Source organism: Lutjanus erythropterus, chromosome 9 (assembly GCF_056507025.1).
Source record: "Lutjanus erythropterus isolate fLutEry1 chromosome 9, fLutEry1.hap2, whole genome shotgun sequence".
NCBI lineage: Eukaryota > Metazoa > Chordata > Actinopteri > Lutjaniformes > Lutjanidae > Lutjanus > Lutjanus erythropterus.
The window spans coordinates 9,731,354-9,756,985 of record NC_139325.1 but is presented as its reverse complement, the minus strand read 5'-3'; the positions used below and the strand labels follow the sequence as shown (position 1 = coordinate 9,756,985).

Sequence of the window (25,632 nt, the reverse complement as noted above, 5' to 3'; positions counted from 1 at the left end):
TGGATTAACTCATTTTTGGAGCCAGCCTCAAGTGGCCATGTGAGGAACTGCAGTTATTGACTCTTCAGCGTTGGCTTCATTTTTTGGCCCTGGATGTTGCTGCTTAGTTGCAATAAAGCCAACAGTCTTTCTAGATTATGTAAACTACTTTATTTGGAGGTGAAGCCTAAAGTAAATGCACCAAAATCTCTCTAATAATAACTCACTGCACAGGAACACTGTACACACATCTGCAGCAATCACGCTAGGACACTTTGGGTCACACTTTTAGCATTAGTTTCCCCTTTTTCTATCAGATAAATTTGACTAACCTGGGTTTTTGTCAGACAGCTTGTGCAACCTGTCAAATTTCTTTTTGGATCCCGATCTCAGCAATTAGTTTGGTGAAAACAAAGCCATTATAACTAGTATAAAGAATGGCCAAAGCTACAAAAATAAGAGCCAACTTGTAATAAATTGAATGATCCTTTACGAGTTATTAGAGCAACTAAAAATGGAAATTACAACATAACTCATTCAATACACTGTACACCACAGATTAACATGAACATCTCTCTGTGCATATCATGTAACCTTCTCCAGTTAAAGAATAAGGCAAAGAATGATACAATTAGTATCTAAGGATCAGTATAAATTCATTCAATTTTGTATTTTGCATGTATTTCATCTGTTACTGTGTTTCTGTGAGTGTGTGTGTTTTCTTTCTTTGTGTGAGCTCAGTTGGTCTTGGCTGGCCCTCTCCCTCGGCCCTGTGGCCCCTCTGGCCCTCTGGCAGTGGCTGTGGCCTGTCCATCTGCCTCCTACTGTCTGGGTCTGGTGGGACAGGGGCGATGGAAGACCCCCCACACCCCTCTCAAACCTCCCCCCCTCCACCCAAAACCCTCACCAGCCCCCAGGCCAGCTGCTCAGGCCCCAGAATCTGCACAGCGCTGCCAGGTGGGCCCCAGGACACGCAGTTGGACCCCTTCACGTACACACGCGTACAGGGAGGAGCACACAAACACACACACACTCTCACAATACCAACACATATGCTCAGTAAGCCTCTTTACAAATGGAAGCCATGCAACACACATGGTTACACGGGTGGCCCACATGAAAAAACTTCCTTTCGCACACACACAGACACGCACACACAAATCGTGCATGCATGCCAACCCTTTAACATACAGCCTTTGCATGCTCAGGTGTTTCCCACAGCACCCCATAATGGTGTGAGTTCACAGGGGTGGGACGCCAACAGGTGGCGCTGTTTTCTTTACTAATTACAGCTTTATTTATTCATTGGCATGTGAAAGCTTCCAGATGACTTTGGCTGGCCCGCTCATTTACAGGATAAAAGCCAATGTGTGAGTGTGTGTGTGTGTGTGTGTGTGTGTGTGTGTGTGTGTGTGTGTCTGTGTGTTTTCCAGGATGCTTTCTTCTTTCCAGTGGGACACAAGCCATCACCTGCCTTTTAGTACTCATAATGTACCCTGCAGTATTTTTGATATGTTCTTCCTTTGAGTATTTCATTTACAGGAACAAAGAGATACTGTGTCATCTGTAACGCTGTCTACCAGTGCCAACAGCCCCAAAGGATACTCATATGGCTCCTGAGCTAATATCATATCATATCTGAGTGACAGAACTACAACATGGTGAGTACAAAAATACTTTATACCGCTGTTCTAAGGTGAAATACAGGAGTTCTGCAGGGATCAGTACTTAGATTACTTTTGCTCTGTGTGCACATGCTGCCACTTGGTCACATCTTCAAAAAAGTACAAACAAATTTGATTTTATGCTGACAACACACAAATTTGCCAAAAGAAAGCAGAATTCTTTAGACATCTTGTCAAAAGTTCATCACTGGATGTGTAACAGCTTCCCACATTTGATTGTCCAGAAGACTGAAATGTTGCTGTGTCAGTTCTGCTAAATATAGATCACTTTTAATGGGTGTTTTTCATGAACCTTGATGGCTGCACAATATGTGAGAGCCATACAGTCAATAATCTGAGAATAGTCTTAGATCTCTCTCTCTTCTGCATCAAAAATGTCACCAAAATTTTAATTTACATATTGTAGTTAAGATCCATCCCATTTTTTCTTTCTCTACATTTATAACAACAAAAGGCTATCATCTGGTGCAAACTCAGCAGCCAGAGTTTTTACAAAATTTAAGAAGCGTGACACCTGCCCTCATCTTCCTGACTTTCCCCCCCATGCTATGGTATTATCTGGTTTTCACTAGCTTTGAAAACATTCAACTATTTTCTAATGTAATAAGTAGTTACTGAAAACAAGCTGCAAGTTATTGATAAGTTTGTGTATCAATAACTACAAAATTCAACAAAGTGCAATAGAAATCTGCTTAAAAAATCATGTTGTATATGGAATATGTGACTTAAATATGGTTTATTGTTGAGTCTCATTCCCCAATTGTCAAATACATTTTGGGAGTGAGATTTAACAATTAAGTATCTTACCGACTTATGTTTGGTCAAAGTCTTCAAGACTGATTTTTGCCCAGTGGCACCAAAAATAAACTCCCAACTCCATCTTTAAACATCCACTGAAGCTTCCACTTAACGGGAGAGCCAAAAAATATCGGCACACGGAAGCATCAGATCGGTATGACTGATGAGGAGACTGTAAGGTGCCAAAAAGTGACCACAACCATAAATGTCGTATTTCCAAATTTGGCTAACATTTGTGCTATATTTGGATGGAAGCTTGGTTACTGACAGACAACATTACGTTTTAAGTTGATATGGCTAACTTTTTAGCAAACAGTTACACATCCAGCAGAGGCAGAGAAACATTAGCATTCAATTTGTGCCATGTTTCTAGCTACCTGATGAATGTAAGACTATTCACTCTCCATTTAGGTCTGTTTATATCTGACTCTTAAGTTTCTCCAGTATGTTTAGCAGCTAGCTGCTAACTCTAGCTGTCTATTCTTTGGTACTTGAGCAGCTTTAAGTCAAGAAAATAGCTGCTGAAAATGGCCAAGTGAAAACCTTTGGACTGAACCCTAATGTGCACTAGAAAAACAAAATAATATGTAGAATGTTGTTAGAAAGCTCCTGGCCTGGTCTGGTCTGGCTGCACCCATTATCATTCAGTCTTGTCTTGAACAGCAGCCCATGCAATGACGGTGCCCTTGCAGAATTGCGTTGTGAAGGGAATTTGTTTTTGGTGGGATATTTACACATATTAAAATGGCTAAATCCCTGCAAAAGAAAAGGTAACAGCTGCTAGCTTGTTAACATTTGTACTGTTTACCACCAGGTTATGGTTAGGGTACCATTTTCAGCATGTAGGTTGCTACCTCTGAGGTAGTGATAGGGACTTTTAAAACGCTAATACGCTCATAGTGGAAAAGGAGGAGAATGGCAGTGGCTTACCTACAGTCTATATCTGTTTAGAAAGACTGGGCCATGATTTCCTGAGGGTCATCACTATGAGTGAAGTCTGCCACATATAATAATTGATGTGATCCATTGTTAATATAGGCATAACGATATCCATGGTAGCACCTTAGACTTTTTTAATTTCTTGATCTAATTGCTAGTAATCATTGGCTGTGCTGTTCTCCTTCACTTTCTTTGATTCCTGTCGATCCGTAAACTAAGCAACACTCAAAACTTTTCCTTGTCAAGTTTCCTTCACTTTTCAAGATCCTTGGAGACGGAGTGAGTCAGTAAGTCTCCTGATACCGCCCTGTGTTGTAGCAGAGAGTCAGAGACACCGCCACAGACCAGACCCTATCATAGCGCCCCTTCTGTCAACCCATTATCTTTCTCCCACATGCTCCTCTTCCCTTTTCTCTCCTCTCCCTCCCCTCGCCTTCCTCTGGATGTTATCTCCAGCCGCTTATGCCCTAATACCCCAATTGTTGTACTCTAAAAACAATAATTAGCAATCCCAAACGAGACTGAGGGGCGAATTTAACAGCTTTCTTCTGATGTGTTTCCCCCCTCTTTTTTTCTCTTTATCTCCCCCTCCTTTTTTCATAAGAGCAAAGAGAGGTGGAGGGGAGGGGGTTCGGGGAGGTATTGGCAAAGCCTCTTTAAACTCTCTGGTATTATGGAGGATTATTTTGTGCCGAGATCCTGGCTTGTGTGTCTGTGTTTTTTTCCCCCTTCTTTTCTCTTCCTGGTTGTGGCAGACACGCTAGGTAAACAGTTTGTGTCACACTTGATTGCGTTCGAGAAATTAAAAAACAGGAATGACAATAGGCCGGGGCTGGGGATGAGGACTGGGGGGACATTGACACCATAAGACCCTGGCTCTTTGGGGACCCCTGGTACGCCGTGTGACAGAGCGGCCCTCGCAGCCACAACAATACAAGACCTCGTCCTTCAGAGAACACTCCTCGCTCCCAGTCTCTCAGTCTATCTGCGCTGGGCCATCTGCTCTCCTTCCCTCTCCTCTTCCTCCTCCTCCTCCTCCTCCATGACTCCGTTTGGAGAGACGGTGTGTTTGAATCAGGCTCAATTATTCAAGTGTTTACAAGCACAAACACTCTGCCAGGTTGGAGGTGTGTGTGTGTGAGTGAGTGTGTTTTCTAGACATATTCCCCTTGTGATTCACATACAGGCTGTGTATATACACATAGACAGTGCAACATCTGTGCCTGTCACTGAAATCAGTGCAGAAGTTAGAATAAAGCAAGACATTTACAGTTTACACTGAATGAAGCTCGGTAGACTTAAATGTTGCTAAAAAGCTTCTCAGCAAAATGTAAGTCTCTCTGTGTTGAAATGTAGATCAGTAGAGTGCTGTGAAAACAGCTTGAGAGGGTCTATGACTGACTGAAATACACATCTCTGTGCCGAGGATTAAGGCAGAGCAGTTAGGATCCAGCCCTATAGAGGGCAGTGTGATACTACAAAAGAAAACTGGTCTAAACATCATGATATCAAAGACAGTATCGAGCACTGGAAGTACAGAGAGGTGTAACTAACAGTGTTCATATTGACACCCTATAAATATTTTGTGTCGTTTGCTGCTTTAAATAGTCATGGTCACAAGCGTGAATAAAATGTGGTTAAAGGCATACTATGCAGGATTTTCATAGAAAACAAGCCTGCATTTTCTTATTTTCCCATTATTTTGCTGTGTTCGGGATGCTTTACTAACCCAGAGTGTCTGTTTTTAATGACCTGGGAATGACAAATAACTATCTGTTGCATTAACAAACTGCAAATGACAAATCCTGGATATTCTGCCTTTAAATTTCAAATTGAGGTTACAGATTCAGGTTTAAGGTAATAAACTTTGCTCAGTCTGGAAATCTGCTTATACATGTGTATTTGTGTTTGCAGTTTCAGTCTGTGTTCTCTTTTTGTAAAATGTCAGGTTTTGTATAAATGTTTTACAATATCTGTGTGCAGTTATAGCCAAATCAAGATTCAAGATAAACAAGAAAAATAATATTTACCATCAAACCTGAAGTATGGGCTAATAAAAAAAACTTAACCCTAAATCCAAACTATAGCTGAAGCTAAAATTTAGCTACATCTAACGTTTCAGTTCTTAAATCAATCCTTAAAGATATTTGAAGTTTAATGGCAGTTAAATCTGAAATTCAAGCTAGCCACATCTAACCTTTCAATCCCAATCTTAAAGATTAACCTCAGTTAAATCGGAAATTCAAGAGTAAAAATAGCCTCAAACTAAAGCTAACATCTAGCTACATCTAAGCTTTTAACCCTAAACTCAAAATGTAACTTCAATCAAATACAAAAACCCAGATAAAAGTAACCTAAAGCTAAAAAAAAACTTATTGAAGATACATTTATAACCCTTATGTCTTAATATACATCTAAATCTAGAACTAAATCATTTTTCTACATAAACCTGAGAGTAAACTTAATGCCAGAGCAAATTAATAAAGTGAAAGGTAACTTTGAAAACTGAAAAGCAAAATGCTGTCTCTCTCCACCACACAAAAAGATTGAATGAGGTGAGACTCTACTGTACTCTACTGCAATGGAAAACATTAGTGTCAAGAGAGGTGAATACAGTTAAACTCCACGGATACATCCATGTTACACTGCAGAAAACATTTGCTAAACTTCATTATTACAGCAAATTATTTCATATGCCTAGCCTAACCGCTGGATTGAAACTATTAGTGAGCCTGTTTCAATATAAAACACATCATAAAGTTGAAGTCACTCATGTTGTATTTGGAATTTGCACATTATTCATGTTGAGTTTGTGTACCCTGCAGTTCATCCACATTTAAAGACCATTTCAACTGCAGCAGGAGGCTGAACTTTCCAACTATTTCTAACAACTTAGTGTCAGCCTCAAAGACCCATGCCTCGTTTCATTTCCTTTAGTCTTTATTTTGTGTGGAAGCATTTACTTGTGGCTGGCCGGTGCCACGGAGACTAGCTTAAAGCCAAACACGGGCGCTAACCCATTTATCACCCTGGGCTTTCTTGCCTCTGTTTGTGTTCTCCCTGTGTTACAATCAATCATGTTTAATTCAATAGGCCTCACTTTGCTAAATCAAATCTGGAGTTTTGGATACAAGTTTGTGTTTACTCGTGCAGCACATTTGCTTATGATTATTTGCATTTGACAATTTAGCAGGAGTAAACCTGAGACAGGTTCCACCCAAACTGTCACACGTCGCGTTCTGTCGGGGGACCAGCCTGCACCGGCCTGCCTGCAGCTCGCAGGCCTCCCCTAATATATAATCTGTTGTTATACTGTCACCGCGAGGAGCACAACCAACCCCGCAGAGACGCCACCGAAATTCATTAATCTAATTAAATATGTCGTATTGCCCAAATGAGACGCTGGTATGGCTTTGCTGCAGGATAAGAGCAAAGTAAGGCTGGGTCCCACAAGAGTAGCATACAGCCGACGTGCGCTAACGCTACTGCGCTTCATTACACTCTTAATTACCTATTGTTTCTAACTAGTTGGTGGCGTTTTAATGAGAATCTACAGGCAGTTAAATGTAATCTAAATTTTCTAATCTACTGGTCCATTACCAAGGAGTCAAAATGTTATTGGTTTTGTGAGTAATCAGACTTTTAAATGGTGCTGATATCACTCCCGGAGGGCAAGGAGTGGGTTTCGACTGTGTAATTGAATTCTGTTTTTTTTTTTTTTCCACTCCTTCTTCTTCCTCCTCTTCTTTTTCGGGGGGCTGAGAGGAAGATTTTTCTGTTGCGGCTGGTCGCTCGGGTCGAGGAGCATGTCTTCGGTTCCGGTCGGATCACAAGGTTTTTCCGCTCATGGGTCACCATGGCGACCCCTTCAAGAAAACGTGCGCGTGTGCCTCTGCAGAACGTGCGTTGTTTATGTGGAATGTGACGATGTGTGTGCGCGCATGCATTTTTGTGTGTGTTTCTGTGTTTGTGCCCCAGTCAGCCTCAGTGCTCTGCTGTGCTGTCACCTGCAGCCAGATAAGCCAAAGGATTTATCACCCAGTGAATTGCCTTTGAGTGGTGGATAAAATGGCTCCAATACATTCTCATATGAAAACGCTGCGAGGTTAATGAGAGCCAAATTCACAGAGGGCTAAATCTATTAGGTTTTCATGGATGGAATCAATCAACATGCACCACACCGGCTGATTTGTCATATTGAAGCATTGCCCGTTTGAATTCCAAAACACAATCCTCCTCACGGAATGATTCACTTTGATTTTGATTGCCTCTTCATCAAGAAGATGACAGCTATGAACTAATTTTCTTTTCTATCATGTTACACACTTATTAGCTCCGGCTGTCCTTGGCAGATGACTGATCCTCTCCTTTTATAGAGCTACAGTTGGATTTTCCTCAGGTCTGTTCAAACAGTCACAATGTTCCTGTATTCTTTTTTAAATCAAATTATTCTGTTTTCAGGATTTTCATTTGCATAAAGGATTAGCCCTTGACTAATTAAATTCTCTTAGAGATGTGCTCATGCACGTTCTTGCAGATGGATTTGACTGATACTGCGAGTTGTTGCTCATGTTTATGTACCTTTACATTCCCAATGGTACAATGATTAAAAAGGTCAAGTTAAAGGAATAGTTACATGTTTTTGAGAATTCACTTTTTTGCTTTGTTTACGTAGAGATATACTGTATTTGTGTCATGTCAGAATAATCAGAAAAATTAGTTTCCCACTGGGAAAATTCACATTAATTCCCCCTACAGTTAGAACAATAACTTGAAAAGAAAAAAGAAACATGGCAGACGAAAGTTTGGTTGTTGGTAATAAAACTTTTCATTATTTTCTCGTACTGCATATCAATCTTGCTCACATGTAATTTGTAATACGGTATAAGGTTGTAACCAACCATTTCTGTCCATATAGAGTGAGATAGATTAGCCACCCTGATAACATCCTTAACAAGTAAGGACAGCAATATTTATTGGTGTTAGGGAATGTAAACTACTGGTTTTGTAGCATCTGGGACAACATCACCCATATGCTACAAGTTCAACAACAACCCCACCCACCCGTATTCTTTGTAGTGTCCATGTTGTTTCCACATTATGACTAAAAGCACATGATCGCACTAAAGTCAGAAGAACGACTTCCCAACATGGGAAAAGGTACCAGCCAAGGAGCATGTGAATGCAGCATTAGACTGATACCACTCTCATATCTGTATGTTTTTTTTCCTACAAGGGTGAAGTCGTGACCCATCCTACTCTGAGTGGCTTGCGCTCATTATTTTCACTAGTTTGGGCCTTTTGGAGTGGGCATGACAGGGTAGGGTTTGCTATCACCATCACCATCCTGGGAAAAAAAAAATGTTGTATATGGTAAAGCCTAAATATGAAGCAGCTCCAAGTGGCCACTATGATTTTGTGTGGATTAAACAAATGAGATATAAAGTTAATTATATAATAATATTAATTAGGAAGTTTTAGAGGTGAGGTGAGATGATTTTTTCACCTTCGCACAGAGCCAGTCTTTATCCTAAGCTGAGATAACTGGCTGTTATATTATATTTACCACACAGACATGAGAATGGTATTAATCTTCTCATTTAACACTCAGCAAGAAAGCAAATAAATGTATTTCCGAAAATGCTCAACTATTTTTTTTTAAATCACACAGCTTGTAAGTTCTGCCGTTAAGGGTCTGTTTCATATTAAAATGATAACAAAAGCTGTAGCTAGATGATGTCGTGAAGTGGCATGGGATCATGAAAGTTGTCTTCTTCACTTTTAAACAGCCACCACAGATGATGAAAATTTATCTGACATGACTCAGGCAAAAATCATGTTCATGGATGAGATGATATTAACATTTTATTTGTGTTATGTAAAATCACAGGCGCTGACATCCTTCCTCAGTTTTTGACATATCTGATGTATCCTGTTTTCCCAGAAGTTTTATCAACTAACCACTAGCTAGCATCAGCTAGCAGGAAATGCACTGTTACCTTGAATAATTAATAGATTCCTTGGGTTTCAACATTGTTGGAAACATTTGGGATAATGTAAATGCAAAATTTCAAACAAACAGACATTTTAATGAGGCAATGTTACATAATATAACTTTAATAAATGTTATTGTTTGTCTTATTTAATCCTTACAAAAGACCAAAAGCATGAAATCAACACATTGAGTTATGCACCAGACTATTTCTTGGCTTGTTTTTACACTTTGGTTTTTGTACAGATTAAACAAATGAGACACAACATGTTAATTAGTCAGTTTTAAAGGTGTTGGTGGGATGCTTTTTTGTTACCTTCACACAGAGCCAGTTTTCATGCTAAGCTAACAGGCTGCTGGCAATAGCTTCATATTTCCCATACAGACATATATACAGAGAGTGGTATCAATATTCTCATCTAACTCTCAGCAAGAAACCCAATAAGTGTATTTCCCAAAATGTTGAACTGTTCTTTTAACTGAATATCGAAAGCCAGACAGACGTACTGAGAGTCCAGCATCTGAGACTCCTCTTATTTGGAAACGAAACATCCTATTTGAATGCCAAATTGTACTGATAAGTGCTTTTGTGTCTGTGCCCGGAGGTTCGTTATTGTTTAGTGTGTTGATACGGGAGTTGATAAAGAATTTCCAGAAGCTCAAGTCTCCACTGGATTTTCAGATCTTTCTTCAATAGCTCTTTTCAGATGGCGCCGTGTACAGTATGAGAGAACTGGCGTCACTTTATTCTCTCTGCCTGGATGCTGTGATGCTCACCAAGAGGAAATGTCTAATCATCGTGGATGAAATAAAAAAACAGAAAGACGCATTTGTCTTGGGCAGCTCGTACCTTTCTCTCAGTGCGGTGATGGATGACAACCTTGGTGTTGAGTGTGTGTGTTTGTCTATCGCAGCGGTGCAAAGTGACCAGGGACAGGCGCCAACAGAAAAAGGCCCTGTCCCCCAACTAATGAGCAGCATTATTCAAATGGAGTCTTTGTTGTCAGTGCACTGTGCTGTAGTCCGCACGCTGCTGTCACAGGCAGCATCGCCTGATGCAGCGCTTCTTCATTCTGATGCTCTATCAGTTTATCTCTTATTGATATGCATGAGGGAAAATAAAACACCTTGAAAGTGTTGGTAGTCCAGATTTCATTGTATGCATGTACATCATCATATGCTACAGTATTGATAATTTAAACAATATTCTCATCCTCTAAAAACAATAAAAAGCTGTCATTTAGTTGCACCATAGATTCAGAGGATTCAGATGAAAGGGCAGGATGGAGGATTACCCTCTGGGCTGCCATACATGGTGTCAGCACAGGATCAAATAGTAGGTGGGCACTGAGCAAAAGGCACAAAAAAAGACAGCAAACACAAAATGTCAACAAATAGAGGAATATCACCCAGTTTGTCTATCACACTGTGGAGTCACATGGAAAAAAATGTCGAGAGGAGCTTTCAAGGCCTTTGCCGGCTGACAGGAGGAGCAGCGGTGAATAAAGGAGGAGGGAAAAAAAAAGATGGGAGTCGAAAGAGAAAAATCGGCCTTTCTACAAAGAAGGACGGGGGGAAGAAGAAGGCAGGGTGTTGGAGGAAGCTCCTCCGACCGAGCCCATCTCCAGCTGTCACAAATCATTTCTGCTCGGGAAGTGAGGGGAGGCGAAATGTCAAAATATTTGAATAAATTCCACAGAAGCCTGTTGAGAGTGGGGCGGTGCGGCGCGAGGGGTATTGTTGGCGCAAATGGGGTGGAGAGGGGATGAGAGGGTTGGGGAATAAAAAAGGTGGGGTTGGGGGGCAGCAGCGGAGGGGGTTTGCATGTGAAATAGCCTTCACGGGCCTGAGGAGGAACATGAGCTAAATGGAAATCAAAGGTTTAGCCACTGCAGTGATATTTTAGCTCATTTTAAACAATTTCCTCCCTCGGCTTAGATGACTGATAATGACACTGACAGCACACAACAATGCAGATTTGCACCCTCACAGCTTCTGTGCACTGCATACAGCTGAGTCGCCTCACCTTTACATCAGTATGTACATTATGTTATCTGCCTCTGTGTAATGGATATATGTTCATGAGATGTATGTTTTTGTAGTACATTTATAGTTTTCATACCCACTGCATGTGTGTCCATCCAATAAGTTGTTTTCACATCCTGCGGCAGTGATTTCCAAAATGTTTTAACATGAAATATGTTTCCCATTTTGTTACAATAGTATATATTTTATGCCTGGTATCTGTTCATATCATATGTACTAGAGATGCACAGAGACATCATTATTTGTATCTGCATCTGTTTAACCAATGAAATGATCTGTCTCTGTATCTGTATACGCATAGAAGACCGGAAGTGGGTATGGTTTATACAGTTTAAACAGTTTATATAAATTGAGCAAATGTTATTTTCTATCCCAATATTCATGTTGTATTAACATCATATTATATTTTCACATCCTCATATTGTACTTCGCCTATATATATATATATGTGTGTGTGTGTGTGTGTGTGTGTGTGTGTGTGTGTGTGTGTGTGTGTTTTGCACCTTCAGTTGAAAGGAATAATCTTAAATTGCCATGAATTATGATATAATACTAAAATTAAGTTCTTGTGTAAAAAGGTAGTAGATAAAAGTAAAATTAAGCAGTAAAAACATTTTGCAAATAATTTTTTTCACAAATAATAACAAGCATATTCAGATTGCACCATTTGTGCTTGTGTGTACGTATATGTATTCCCTAATACACACACTGTAATGCTGTATTTCATCAGTTTCATTGCACATCCTTATACTGCAGTAATCCATGCTTTTTCTCTCAAATTTCCATTCACATATTTTTAATTAAACCTCTTTAATGTTGACATTGTTACATTGGCATAATTCCCATTTGCCATATTGTTAATACACTCCTTCAGCCATATACAGGTATTTGTTTGCTGTATCCCGTCTCCACTTTACTCTGCAGAGGCACCCTCGGGCATGATTTTCATATCATTCTCTAGTTGGTTAAGTTCTTCATTTCAATTTATTACTTGGACAAAAACTATTATGCGTCTGCTATTTTCTGTCTTTTCAGATGAGGATGGGACTTACTGCTTTGCCATTGAGACTGAGGCGTCATTATCACATTGTGTCAACTCTGTCAGGCTTAGCAGCGGAGACGTTAAAATATGAAAAAGTTCTCCTGCCTCAAGTTCTGATGATGAGTCTCAACAGCTGAGTTCTGTGGGAAAAGTGACTGTGAGCCACTGAAAATCCTAACAAAACCTTGGACTGAGGTAGGTTCAGGTCAGCAATTCTTTTTCTTTTGATCCAGTCAGCATACCTAATTTTGACCTTTGTTGTTTGACTAGATACTACCGGTTTAATCACTGCTGTCTGGGCAAAATTACACAACTGTTTTGGCAATTTTCAAGATTTAAAGATTAAAAGCTTATTAAAGAGGACATGTAAGTACTGCATTAAGCATTGTCTGCTCCTCTTAAGTTAGTTAATCCTTTCAGAAGAAAAAATAAACTAAAAAAAATGCATGTTACCAAGCTTAAGACAGTTTTCTGAAAATTAGACATTTTCATTGTGGGGTTTTTACAACAGCTCTCTGCTCCTCCTCTTCTATTGTCACAAGAAGCATCTGGGTTGAAGTGTCCCTTATTATCTCAAGGCTCCAGCTGCATCTTTACTACAATTATGTAGTCAGTTGTCTGCAGCTATGGTGTTAAATAATACATTTATTTGCTGCTTTTGGTTTACATTTCATAACATTTCAAAACACCATTACATCATTTGATGAAAGGGGCATTCCACCAATTTTACACATGAGGTTCAGTTTTTTCTATGAGACTACAAAAGTTTGGGAGACAGGCTATGTTACAAACTGTGAGTGGAGACTGAAAGACATGGAAATCTACCACTGGCAGGGGAAGTCAAACGAATTATGCTATTGAGTTGCATTATGGGACATAATGGGTTGCGGCATTTTTGAAGCTTGCCACATACTGGACGCACTAAATGGCAAATTTGATTTGGCTCTATATGTCTCTCGCAAGTCTCCCCACTTTGTGGAAGTGCAGTTCTGAGTGATCTCATGGGGGGGAGCATCAATAGCACACCACTTTTAAGGACATTTCATATGTAATATAGACACATTTTAAGTTTTTCACCTGTCATTTAATCTAGTTTAGTCTGGCACATCTTCTGAATTTTGGAGGTTGTAACTTTAGTCAGGTGACCATCACAGCCATGGTGATTATGACCATGGTTAACACTGTAAAACAGTCACAGTTTGGTAGGTTTAGGTGCCAAAATTTGTTAAGTTTTAGGAAAGATTCAGGTTTGGGTTAAGATAAACCCGGTCTTTTGGGTGAAAGTTTGTTTGGCACATCTATCCATTCCAACCTCCTGTGTATTCAGACTTTGTCGCTCTTTATACTACATCACCTGACATTAATTTCTGTATTATATATGCATAAGTCAGTCTAAATGGAAAGAAATTACATGCAAAAAGCAAAAATGTGATAACATGCAAAATGACTTAAGACATTGACATATTATTTATATGCTCTTTAGTGGGACCAGGCTGGAACTTCTGGAGTATTCTTTTAATATACTGTAGCTTTCCAAAGAATGGCACCACCCACTTAAAAAAAGCAGTAATAATGTTTACCTTCAACCAGTGATGAATGCAATGTGATATTTTTTTTAATCATCCACTTTGCTGTCTCCAGGCAGGAGTTGCAGGATCACACCCTTCAGTGACAAGACGAGGCTCAGACAGACTGAGACTTCCACTCCATAAGTTTTAAGTGAAACGTGCTGTTTCTTACATACTATCACAGCCCAAACATCGACTTCTCATACAAGAACCTCAACATTCTCACGTTAACTATTTCATTATCACTCTGAAACGCACATCTGTTACATCAACACAACAGAGGGACGTACATTAATAATGTGATTAGCTGTTGATGGCTACTGACAGCACAAATGTCTGCGAAACCCAAAATGTTTTGACACGCGTTTCTGCAGAGTTTCAGAAGGAATAAGTGATGAACGTCCAGTGACTTTGAGATTGTAGCTGGCACAGTTAGTCTTGGGCAAGATTATGACATTTTTATTGGTGTTTATATATACTGAGAGTTTGCGGCTTTTTTTACCCCGCGGGCCTGAAATGAAGCCAACATCATCATGTGCTAATGTTTAGTTTTGCTTAATTTCCCCCTGCCCTCCTATTAATATTTATCATGCAAGGTGAAGAGTGAATTAAGGACAGGTTCTGGTGATAAAGGTCTGATGATGCTTGTTTGTTCAAAGTCTCTGAATGCATGTTCTCTATCAGCCTGTGTGCATCGACTCTCTTTGTTCAGATGATCCCCGGGGTGCATTAGAAGTCGCAGGGTCAGTGTCTCCTCTGTTTGCCTCTGAACTCACTAACACTGTATTTAATTAGGCCTCTAATCAGCCACTAAACACACAATAAAATGAGACAATCTGTATCTGTTTACCTCCGTCGCAACTCTCGAACACACATACACACACACTCTGCATATTTGCATGTATAGTTGGTTAAAAAAAATCACTTATCAGGGAGAAAGATCAAGGTCATGACTCCTCTTCACACCCGACTCCCTGAAACCAATTAAACTGTCGGTCGGTGAAGTTCAGTTGGAGGACACGGACTGGAAAACAATAGCAGATGACAGCTTCTCTCCGCTATCTCTGGCTGGGTTTTCTTGCTGCAGTAATTATATTTGCAGATTCTGTCATTAAGACTAAAAAGCCGGAGAAGTTTCGCAATCAGGCGGATATATTCAAAACGTTCTGTTAATGGGCATTATCAGCGTTTGGTAACAGAGTCAGATGTCAAAGATTGTAATGGGAGGTCAGACCTGAGTGAAGACTCAAATGATGTGATCTGCAACGGTAAATCAATTGTGTGGGCTGTATGAAAGGCAAAAGTTAGTAAAGTAACGTGAAGCATTCATAATTGTATGAACACATAATACACAATATAACACAATATAACATGCTGTAGCTCTCATATAATCTAATATAATCTAATATAATATAGTATAATAATTTTCAATGAGAACAGAGAAACTTGAGTGATGAATATGAAAACATACTCCAGTGTTAAACACATACATCATTCTGCACAATAAAACTCAAACATCCACCTTGACAAAGAAGAAACATATACTTTTGAGGGGGACTTTAGAATGAATTGTCCTTTCTCAACTCCTGCCCTTTCTTGTTCTGTGTTCTCTGTCAAATTTACTGTTTCTGTAAAAGTGACAAACAGGGTTACATCTTCTAAGTAAGCAAATAACTATTTGTTAGCAAAATACAAGCTCATGAATGATTGATGTAGATAGTTAACTAGCATTTTATAACATTATCTAACTTGAGATGTGAATGTGTATCACTTTTACAGGTCCTCCAGCAGCTTCTTTTAACCATCTTCAAATTTGAGCTTTCTTTTCAACATAGATGAACCTGTCACATAGCACATGCAGGAAACAGTAGAGGAGAAAGTTGACCGAGGGACCAAGCTTACTCAACTGTCACTGGAGCACAGAGTGAAAGGGGGCGGGACTTAGGAAAGGTTGATTGTAAAAACTCGGTCATCACTTAATATTGTCTCTAGCACCTTCATCTGGTCTATATTTATCCAGTACTTTGGTTACACCAAAATGCCTGCAATTCTAATAACATTCCCACAGGACACAAACTTAGATGTACCACCGGCCTAATGCTGGTAAAATATGCAAGTTGCTGGTAGATTTGTTTCACTTACAAGCTATAAAAAATGGTAATCTGTTGAGTGGATTGTAAAATCTGCCCATTCACTTGCCATTTGGCCAACGGATAAAAAGGTTAATTTTGCACCCTGCATTCCCATCAGCTTCAGCTGTACTTGAATGACCTTTTTTCAAATTTAGTATCCTAACATGCTAAATTAAGGTGGTGAACACTTTAAACTGGCATTTGTGTTTTCAGAGTCCCCAGGATCCAACAACAACTTTTCTGAGCAACCTACAAAATAAACATAGCTGGCAGCCATTTTTCTTCTGCAGGGATTTAGCCATTTTCATGCTAGGTTTTGCCTCCCAACATGCAAGTGTCCCACCAAAAGTTCCCTCCAACATTATTCGGCAGGAACACTGTCACTGCGTCCTGGGTCTAGCACTGCCTAATGCAATTGTGATTGGTTTAGAGAAATGCAAATAAAGCATACATTTTTTTCCCCTATGGCAGGATGAACATGTGTAGAGACAGTGCTGAGCGCTGTGGAGAAAGGTCTGGCTATGCGAGACTAGTTCACCGCTGTCCCAAAGTGCAACCTCACAGAGCAGCTAACTTGGATGCAGTTAGAATAAATATTCAAATGTGGTGCATTTCCTTTATTGACTTTAACATGCAGTAAACCTTTACAACAAAAGTGAAACATATATCATTAAGTCCCTACAGTCTTACAGTTTTACATTTGCACTCAGCTCTTATCTCTACTGACTGATTAACAGCAAAATAAATCTTCACCTGAGAACAAGTGCATTGCTAACTCCACTCTCTGTCAATCATATGCAACCCTCTCAGCTCCAGGTACTTCACACTTTAACTGCCCATACAGGTTTTGCACAAAACTAAATGCATAAAACATGTTGGACTGTCAGATATATTTAAATGTGTGTGTGAATAATAAATGTTGTGCCACCTGGAAGTCATGTTTATAATGGTACTGACCACACATCTGTCTGAGGTAAATTATGCTGTACTATAACTTACGAAGATCCATTTACAAATCACAAGCTTCTACAACTCCTTTGGGCAGGCAAGGTCCCACGGTGCATAAACTAGGACAAAACATATGATGCACTGCTACATAACAAACTTTTTTTTTTCCTGGGAAGTGCATTAAAATCGGAGGTTAGCTATAGTGCAAGGCTGCCTATCACTGCCTCAATCTAAACTGAGATGGGCAGGCATGCCTGGGTATTCTCACAGCCTCATGAGACGTTTCCCCATGTGGGCTGACCGTGCTGCAGCTGGGAGAGAAAAGCACACACACACACACACACACACACACACATACTGTTCCATACAAGCAATAACCAGCTCCTCAGCCTCTATGCAAAAAGGAAGGAGAGCAGCAGACTCGTTATTTAACTGGCTTTTGACAGCTGGGGCATAGCAGAGGGACAGAAAGTGTGTGAGTGCATGTGTGTGTGTGAGTGACACAGAAAGAAAAAGAAAAGAGTGTGCGTCTGTGTGTGTGCGTACACATGTATGCGTGCATGCGCTTATGTGTGTGTCCATCCCCATTTGCATTTGAGTGTGTGCTCGGCCATGTGCATATGTATGTGTGGCACAGTGGACCAGAACAGAGCTCTGACAGTAGCAGGACTGCTGCTCGCTGATGCCTGCCTGGAGGAGCTGACAGCGGCCCGGCCTGTCAATCACAGAGCATGCCCACTAGCCCTCTATTCACATCATCCTATCTTGTTAACTCTAAATCTGGCTGGGTGCTGTTTATATACTCTGTGTGTCTTTGTGTGTGTGAAAGAGACGGCGGGGTGGTGCATCCCTTTTCCTCTGATGTGTTTCTGTGTTATGGTCTTAGCTGCATGGGTCTGTTTCAGGCAGAGATCAATCAAGGCAAAGTGATGAAAAAACAGTACAGGAGTTGCGAAGAAACACACCATTCTGTCAGAGTTAATCCTTCTTGGAGAAACAAGTCAGAGGAGTCGATATAATGCACTGATGTCAAAGTGTAACTGATTATTCAACATCATCAAGAACTACTTGGGATTGCACTTTATTTTGCAGTACACTACTAAGATTTAATAAGCTGTAGTTCGTATCAAATTTGTCAAAAAATAGGAATAATATGTTCTTTATTTGACAGTAATAGACCCTTTATTAAACCTTCATTATACATTATGAGACGTAAGTTGGGACACATTACAACCAGTGTTGGGAAAGTTCCTGAAAATTAGTAACTAGTTACAGTTACTAGTTACAGCACTCAAAAAGTAACTGAATTACTGAGTTACTGCATTATAAGAGTAACTAGTAACTGGGGAAAGTAACTTTTACACTACTTTTTTTGCTTCAATACTCTGTTAATGCACACATTATTTTAGTGCTGCTGCAGTGTGAGACACATGAACCCAAGTTTCATCTTATCATTTTAGCCATCATCACTATGATGAAAAGTAAGTCATGAACCAATAAAACACAATAGATATGTTTTAAAACTTTTGATATATTTGGCACATTTATTGTAGCTTCAGCAGGCCTTCAAATCAAGCTTTAGTATAATAATAGACGTTTGTTAGTGGATGGCCCCTTGAGATGAACCATCGCGTTTTTGAGGGGGTCCAACAAACAAAACAAAAAACTGCCTAGCTTAGCAATTCAGGCTAATCTTTAGCTAAACGATTCACTTGTTTTTGGCAAATCACCAACATGTATAATACATATTTTTAGACCAGGATAAATTTGTTTCGACTTTGACTTGACAGTTATTATACATGTTATCTATCCATCCCTGCTGGGTAGAAATTATAGGTGCTTCCTAAATTTATGGTTACATGACAACAGTTGTGCACAACTGCCTAGAAACAGAGGCTGGGTCAACTTACCCACTGACTCCTCTCACCCCACTTCCCCCTATCTAAGAAATTCAAAGCATGTCATGTATTATCAGCATGCCTTTATCTATTCGCACAGTATTAGCACTGATTAGATGTTTAGTGTCTGACATCTCCATAATATCTAACATTCTCCATCAGGGGATGAAGTCTGAGAACAAATAAAGCTGACTGTGCTGAGAAAGCGCAGATGAAGGTTATGCACAGTAATCCCTCCAGATGTTGCATTCAGTGATTCTTTTGTTTGGGCCTTGTGTGACGTTATTACAGCCAAAGTTTGTGACAAATGCCATATAAGCTGCAGGTGAGCTCGCCACAGTGTTGTGGCTACTGCAGTCACCTGTGGTTGATGATAACAAACCTTAATCCTCTGAAGTAGTCGGCTTTTTTCCCATAAAGCAATTAGTAACAAGCTCTTTTATTTTCAGTATTTATAATTATAACAGCGTTATTGAATTTGAAAAGTAACTAGATACTTGTCACTTAATAATGCATTATATCCAACTCTGATTATACTAGAACTATACTGTAAAATAAAGTGTATTATTTCCTAAAGTTAAACCCTTACTAGACTTTCTTAGAAGACAATTAATGACACATTAAAAAAGAACTGTACTGTAAAATAAAGTGTATTATTTCCCACTGCTGGACACATATTAGACTTTATTAAAAGGTAATTAAAGACACATTACAACAAAACTGCACTGTAAACTAAAAAGAAAACACAAATCTACTATTTCCCTATTTAAATAATAAGACTAATAAGGGTATAATACTGTCTAATAAAGAACATATTATTACTAGTTTTTGTCTGATTTGATACAAAGTACAGCATACATCTTATTGCATACTGTAAAATAAAGTGCAACCTTACACAGGATTACAATCAAAGCACCTTGCAAGACTAAGACCATAAATGAGACAGATTTTGTCACACTGGGTCTATATTTATCTCTAAGTGGTCCCCGGTTTCTATGATAGGCCAAGCATTGCTGCCATTAGGAGAAACAGAGCAAGAGCTCTTGTGGTCAAAGTTAATTATCTACTCTTGTCACCCACAATGGATGCCTACTAATGAGAGTTGGACCCGTGATTGGTTGCCCGCGGGTGAGTCTGTGGAGACGCTCGACTCCTTTGCTTTTGACAATAGAGCCTCGGTGACTGGACAAGTCATTCATCTATGCAAATGCCAGCCAAAATGTGACCACCACACCACCATACACAAGATCCATTAGGCTCTTAATTATCAGGGTGGTGTGTGTGTGTGTGTGTGTGTGTGTGTGTGTGTGTAAAAGAATCTGCAAATATGAGATTGTGTGCATGTGTCTGTTGTCTACATGTACTTTGGAATACTTTCATTAGAGGTTATAGTGAACAAAGAAAGAAACAAAGACAGAAAGACACCTCATGTGCTGAGCATTAAATGCTCAAGTCCAAAACAATTTTATATTCTAAGTGTGATTGATGTAAGCTGTCTCACACCAGCAATATTAGTGTTAATATCGAAACCTGTTCAATATTAAGTTCATCAGAAGTTCTCACACTCTCTGTCAGATTTTGTCTATTTGTTGCTGCCTCAAGGCCTGAAATGACACATATTCAGTTTTCATATCTACCAGACAAGAAACTGTATGAAATGGAAAAAGATTTTGCCAGATTGATTAGTTAATTATTACAGAACAACCAAATGTTCAACTTGGTGATAAAAATATTATTATTATTATTATTATTATTGTTGTTGTTGTTGTTGTTGTTGTTGTTATTGTTATTGTTATTAAATGTATGTGTTGTAATTGACCCTTCTAATGTTGATGATAATGACTGTATTTCTGTCATCTATCGTCTAAGAGTTTGTTTTTCATCGTCCAACCAGTCTCAGCTGGGATGTATCTTTAGCCACAGTATTTAGTATTAATGTTATATTGTGTACACAGCTGTTAACTTTATATATTTCAGACCCTTTTACCCTTTTAGGCTCTCATTTTAAAATGTGTTACATTGAAAGGTGAGCTGGTGACGGACTTCTCAGCTGACTCAAGGAGTTCATTAGCATTAGCTTGCATCAGCTAGCCACACCTATGAAATCTCAGAGTGAGAGTCATCCCTTCAGACGACAAAATCCACAGCTAGTTAAATCTAGTGTTAAATCTGCCACCATTTACACTGTAAACTGCATATGTGTAGTACAAGAATGGAAAGCTTGACAGGCAACAGGAACTAAAGAGGAAGTGGTTTATAGCAAAATGTGTGTTGTTTCCTATTTGGGCCTATCTCTACATAATCTAAAATGTTTTACTGCCTCTGGCTTTTGTTCTTTCAAGGGATTTATGTGCTTCTTACCTGTATATTTCCACATCTTGTTCAAAAAGTACTACAACGTTGTTGCTCTTCCAGGCACCCCTTCTAATGAATCTCAGGAACACTATACACAGCAAGGTGCTCTAATGGTCCCTACTACACAAGTAATTTCAAAAGAAACACCAGTCTCAAGTGATGCCTGCAAATCCAGCACATGATCCAGAGCAATATGACTTCATGGCCCAATGAGCTGGCCGAGGTTAAGATTTATGAAAGCCGAGATCTGTGTGCTTTGCGAAACATCCATATGACAAAGCTTGTTACCTTTGTTATACAGTATGAGCCTGGGAAAACAAAATACTCCTCAAACCACCAACAACTCACCACAAATTGCTTTAACCTTTGCAGGACACAGCTGTGGCTTTGGGTCTTCGTATTTATGGACATTGGAGTGTTTCCCAGACAGTGAAGACATCACCATCTCCTCTCCGGTGAACACACACTATTTCTGTGTTGTTGTTTTTTTTCTTGGGAGATGATGATTTGTCTTCCTTTAGTATCACTTCTTGACCTGAAATACACAAAATTACCACCAGAAATAAGCTCAGAGACCTGCAGTGAGAGACTTCATAAACAGCGGATGGATTTTTGTATGAAAACATATAAAAAATAATACGAGTTCAAATACTTCCTCCACACCATGGCGTCTTTGTCTGCTGTGTATGGAGGGTTTGGGTGGGATGGAGCCACAGTGGAGCTTAGAAGCTTCTGATCTGGAGAGAAGAGGCTTTTAGCATGTGGAAGCTCTTCACTTAGACTACTTACTCCAAAACAAACACACTTGTCCTAATATTTGTGAAAATTATATTGTTTGCATCCATTAAAGTTAATGCACCACTAGAAATGATATTAGAGCATCCATACTGAGATTACATTGGCATTATTTATTGATTTAACTACACTGTATCTGCCTTTTAAGCTATTTGTGAAATAATAAAGTGGCATCATGAAAGCAAGCAGAGCACTGAGAAAACTGGCGAAAAACATTTAATGGCTGATTTGGCAAGTAAGTGATGTTTTCTAGTACTTTGTTAATAAACAGAATTATGTCAGATGATGCTGGTAGAACTTCTCATATGACATGATTTGCTTGTTTATTGCTTTCATACTGAATTGTACACCTTTGGGTTTCTTGACTGTTGGTCGCAAAGAAACAGATTTATTGATTGACAAAGAAAAATGATATTTATCACTATATCTGTAAACTGAACTGGGTTACACTTAATTTGAAGGAGTGTGCATAAGACTGACATTACACTGTCATAACCATGTCATGAACGTGAAGGAGTCTTTATGAATGCCTATGACTGTGTCATTCGGTCAGTTATGTCATTTGTAATGCACAGTTGACATTGTTTGAGATGTCTTTGTCATGACAGTAATTATGTCTTTGTTATGACAATTTGACATTAAATAAGCCAGCACAACCTGTCAATGTCTTTGTCAAAACATAATTAAACTTAATGACATCTTTATGACAAGTCCAAAATATCACTTGGCTTGATGTCACGGAAAATGTTTATGACATGGCATAATGGTCTTATGACAGCCAGTGATAAAACAACCACATATGACAGTTTAATGTGATGATAAAACATAAAGCTAAATGGTTTCTTTAAGTCTGATAATGTGAAGGTTATGTTGTCTTGGTTAATGTGTCAACTTTGCATTAAAATGACCTAACTGACAGCAGTCATAAACATTCACAAAGTCTCCTTCGTGCTCGTGACCAGTGTAATGACATGGTTATGACAATGTAATGACAGTCTTATGTACAAATAAACCCTTCAAATAAAGTGTTATCCTTGACTTGATTACATGTTAATTAACATACAGATTAAAAACTGAGGTATGATTCAGTACAACAGCCTCAAAATGTTCCTTGATTATTATGATCAACAAATAAAATATTCTCCATTATCAGATTTATACAGCTGTTAGTCCCGCAACATGCACACAATTTTAGTCAATCAAACCACATTCCCTTGGTTTGCCTGCCTAATTACCCCCAAGTGATAAAAAGGGTCAAACCATCGGTAAAAACAGGCAAAGTGCAGACAGATGAAGGCTACAGCGTTCTACAGGACTGTTTTGAGTGCACAGACTGGCAGATGTGCACAGATGCCTCCAACCCAGGGTAATCACATCAGTCTTGAGAAATATACATCAACAGTGGAGGAGAGCAAAAGCAAAGTGCGAGTGCAGTGAGTTACTGACACACACACACAGTCCAACAATACACCTGACCCCCATCTCTGCTCACACATCTGTCTGTAATGAGGAAGAGAGAAAGATGAAGCTTGTGTTTGAAGGCTCTGGGAGTTTGCAGTAGAGAAATTTGATGAAGCTGACGTCAGACCTCTTCTCCAGCTGGTAAAACCACAATCCTGAAAAGACTCAACAATAGTTTGGGGTCAGCTGTTTGTTGCTATTCATTCTACTTAGAAATTTAAAAGACAAGTTCAGTCATTTTCTAATAATTCAAATATTTCTAATCAAATAAGCTTGATATAAATTCAGTTGTACCTGAGAAAACATGATCAATAAGCTTTAGATATTAAGTTGAACATTGCAAACAATTTTTTTTTGCAACATTTTCTCAGATTGAAAAGTCACTTCTTGATTTCACATAAAGAACTTACAGCTCCAGTTGCTCCTTGTTTGCTTGCTACTTTGTTCCAGAATTTTAAAACTTTCTGTGTGTCCAGCTCTCAGTAGCATCTAACCGAATCTCTGTGGTTTGAATTAAAGTTTCTTCCAGTTTATACTTTCAGTGTCCACTTTAGTTTGCTGTTTCATGGAGTCATGTTAAACAACTGCCCGTAAAAGCATTTCCCAATTTTTACCATCATAATATGTTGTAAAAACTTTTAGATAGCAAAATAATGGGGGCTTTTATTGTGAAGAATTTATAGAAAATAAAATTTCTATCCGTCATTCAGACCCTTGACTAAATCAAGCGGCCATCAGTAAAATACACAACTTTAAGTGAGTGCTGATGGAGCAGAGGCAGGAGGCCCTTCACTCTAAACTGCTAGGGCCACGGGCAGTGGTGATGGAGGTGGTTCCAAAAGTCCTGCAGGGCTTCTGGTTGCCTCCTCCAAACACCTCCTTCAACATGCCCTCCCAGCAGCTCAGTAAAATGGCTGTGAGAGTCACAAAAGCAGTGGAGGACCGTGTCTCATCTGCTCTGTCCTCTATGCTCCATCTAATCACTTTCTGCCGCTCCATCAGAGACTACACAGTCCGGTCTATCCAGGGAAAGGTTAGACAGGGTTACACTGAAGACATCGTGGTGAAGAAGCTCAACTGCTTGACGTTGCAGCGCAAGAGATCTGTGTGCTGTTTGAGCCTCAGACTGAACTGTCTGTAAATATGAAGACGAAAAAGGAGTACATCCAGCCACGAGAAAGAAAAGAGAAACAGCCAGCACCCAGTCTGTGGTTTCTACTCCATCACCTCCTCTGACTCCCAAGCCTCCTGTTGTCATCTCCACAGTGTAGGTTGAGCTGATCATCACAAGGCAGCCAGTCAGAGTGGGTGAATCCTTCAACAGCACAACAGGTAGGGACCATTACTCATGTTGACTTGTGTCTGAGCCATCAGGTCCATTTACACTGTGGTTCGCAGTGTCTTCTGCTGTGATGAGATCAAACTGACTCTCTCCTTTTGCTTTTTCAGAGGTCAGAAAGACAGAGTTGAGTGGATTCAGCCGCTCCTTCGATTGGATACAATAAAACTGTTGCTGCTTCCTGCCTGAAGAGCACACAGAGGCGGAATGAAATGCATCCTCTCTCAAATCATTTTATTGCTGCATTGTTGCAACTGTCCACTTCATATATTGTGAATTAACACAACTGTATTAACATTAAGACAGTTCTGTGTTGCATATATTGTACATATTATTCTGGGCATACAGTATAGGCTTGGTTTTGCACAAGTGCGTCTCAGGATGTATTTATATTTCTTTGAAAATGAGCCCCTCTAATTTGGATGAATCAAGAATAAACAAATATCTTATAGTGAATGTCAAATGTTCTCCCAAACACAAAGATATTAGCTATTAATAGTGGTGTGTCTTTAGATATTCTACCAAGAAAGTTACTCCAGAACATGTCTGATTCAGATTTGATGGGAAAAATAGTCTTCCAATGTTCTATCTGAGAAAATACTTAAATAATAAGACTCAATTCCTGTGGAGTGATATGAAGTGAAAGAATCTTGGC

At 39.4% G+C, this 25,632-nt stretch overlaps 1 pseudogene; it reads left to right on the top strand.

The window, feature by feature from the left end:
• The first annotated feature begins 830 nt into the window (after positions 1–830).
• LOC146321068 (uncharacterized) lies at positions 831–24,874 on the top strand (annotated as a pseudogene).
• Positions 24,875–25,632: the final 758 nt, after the last annotated feature.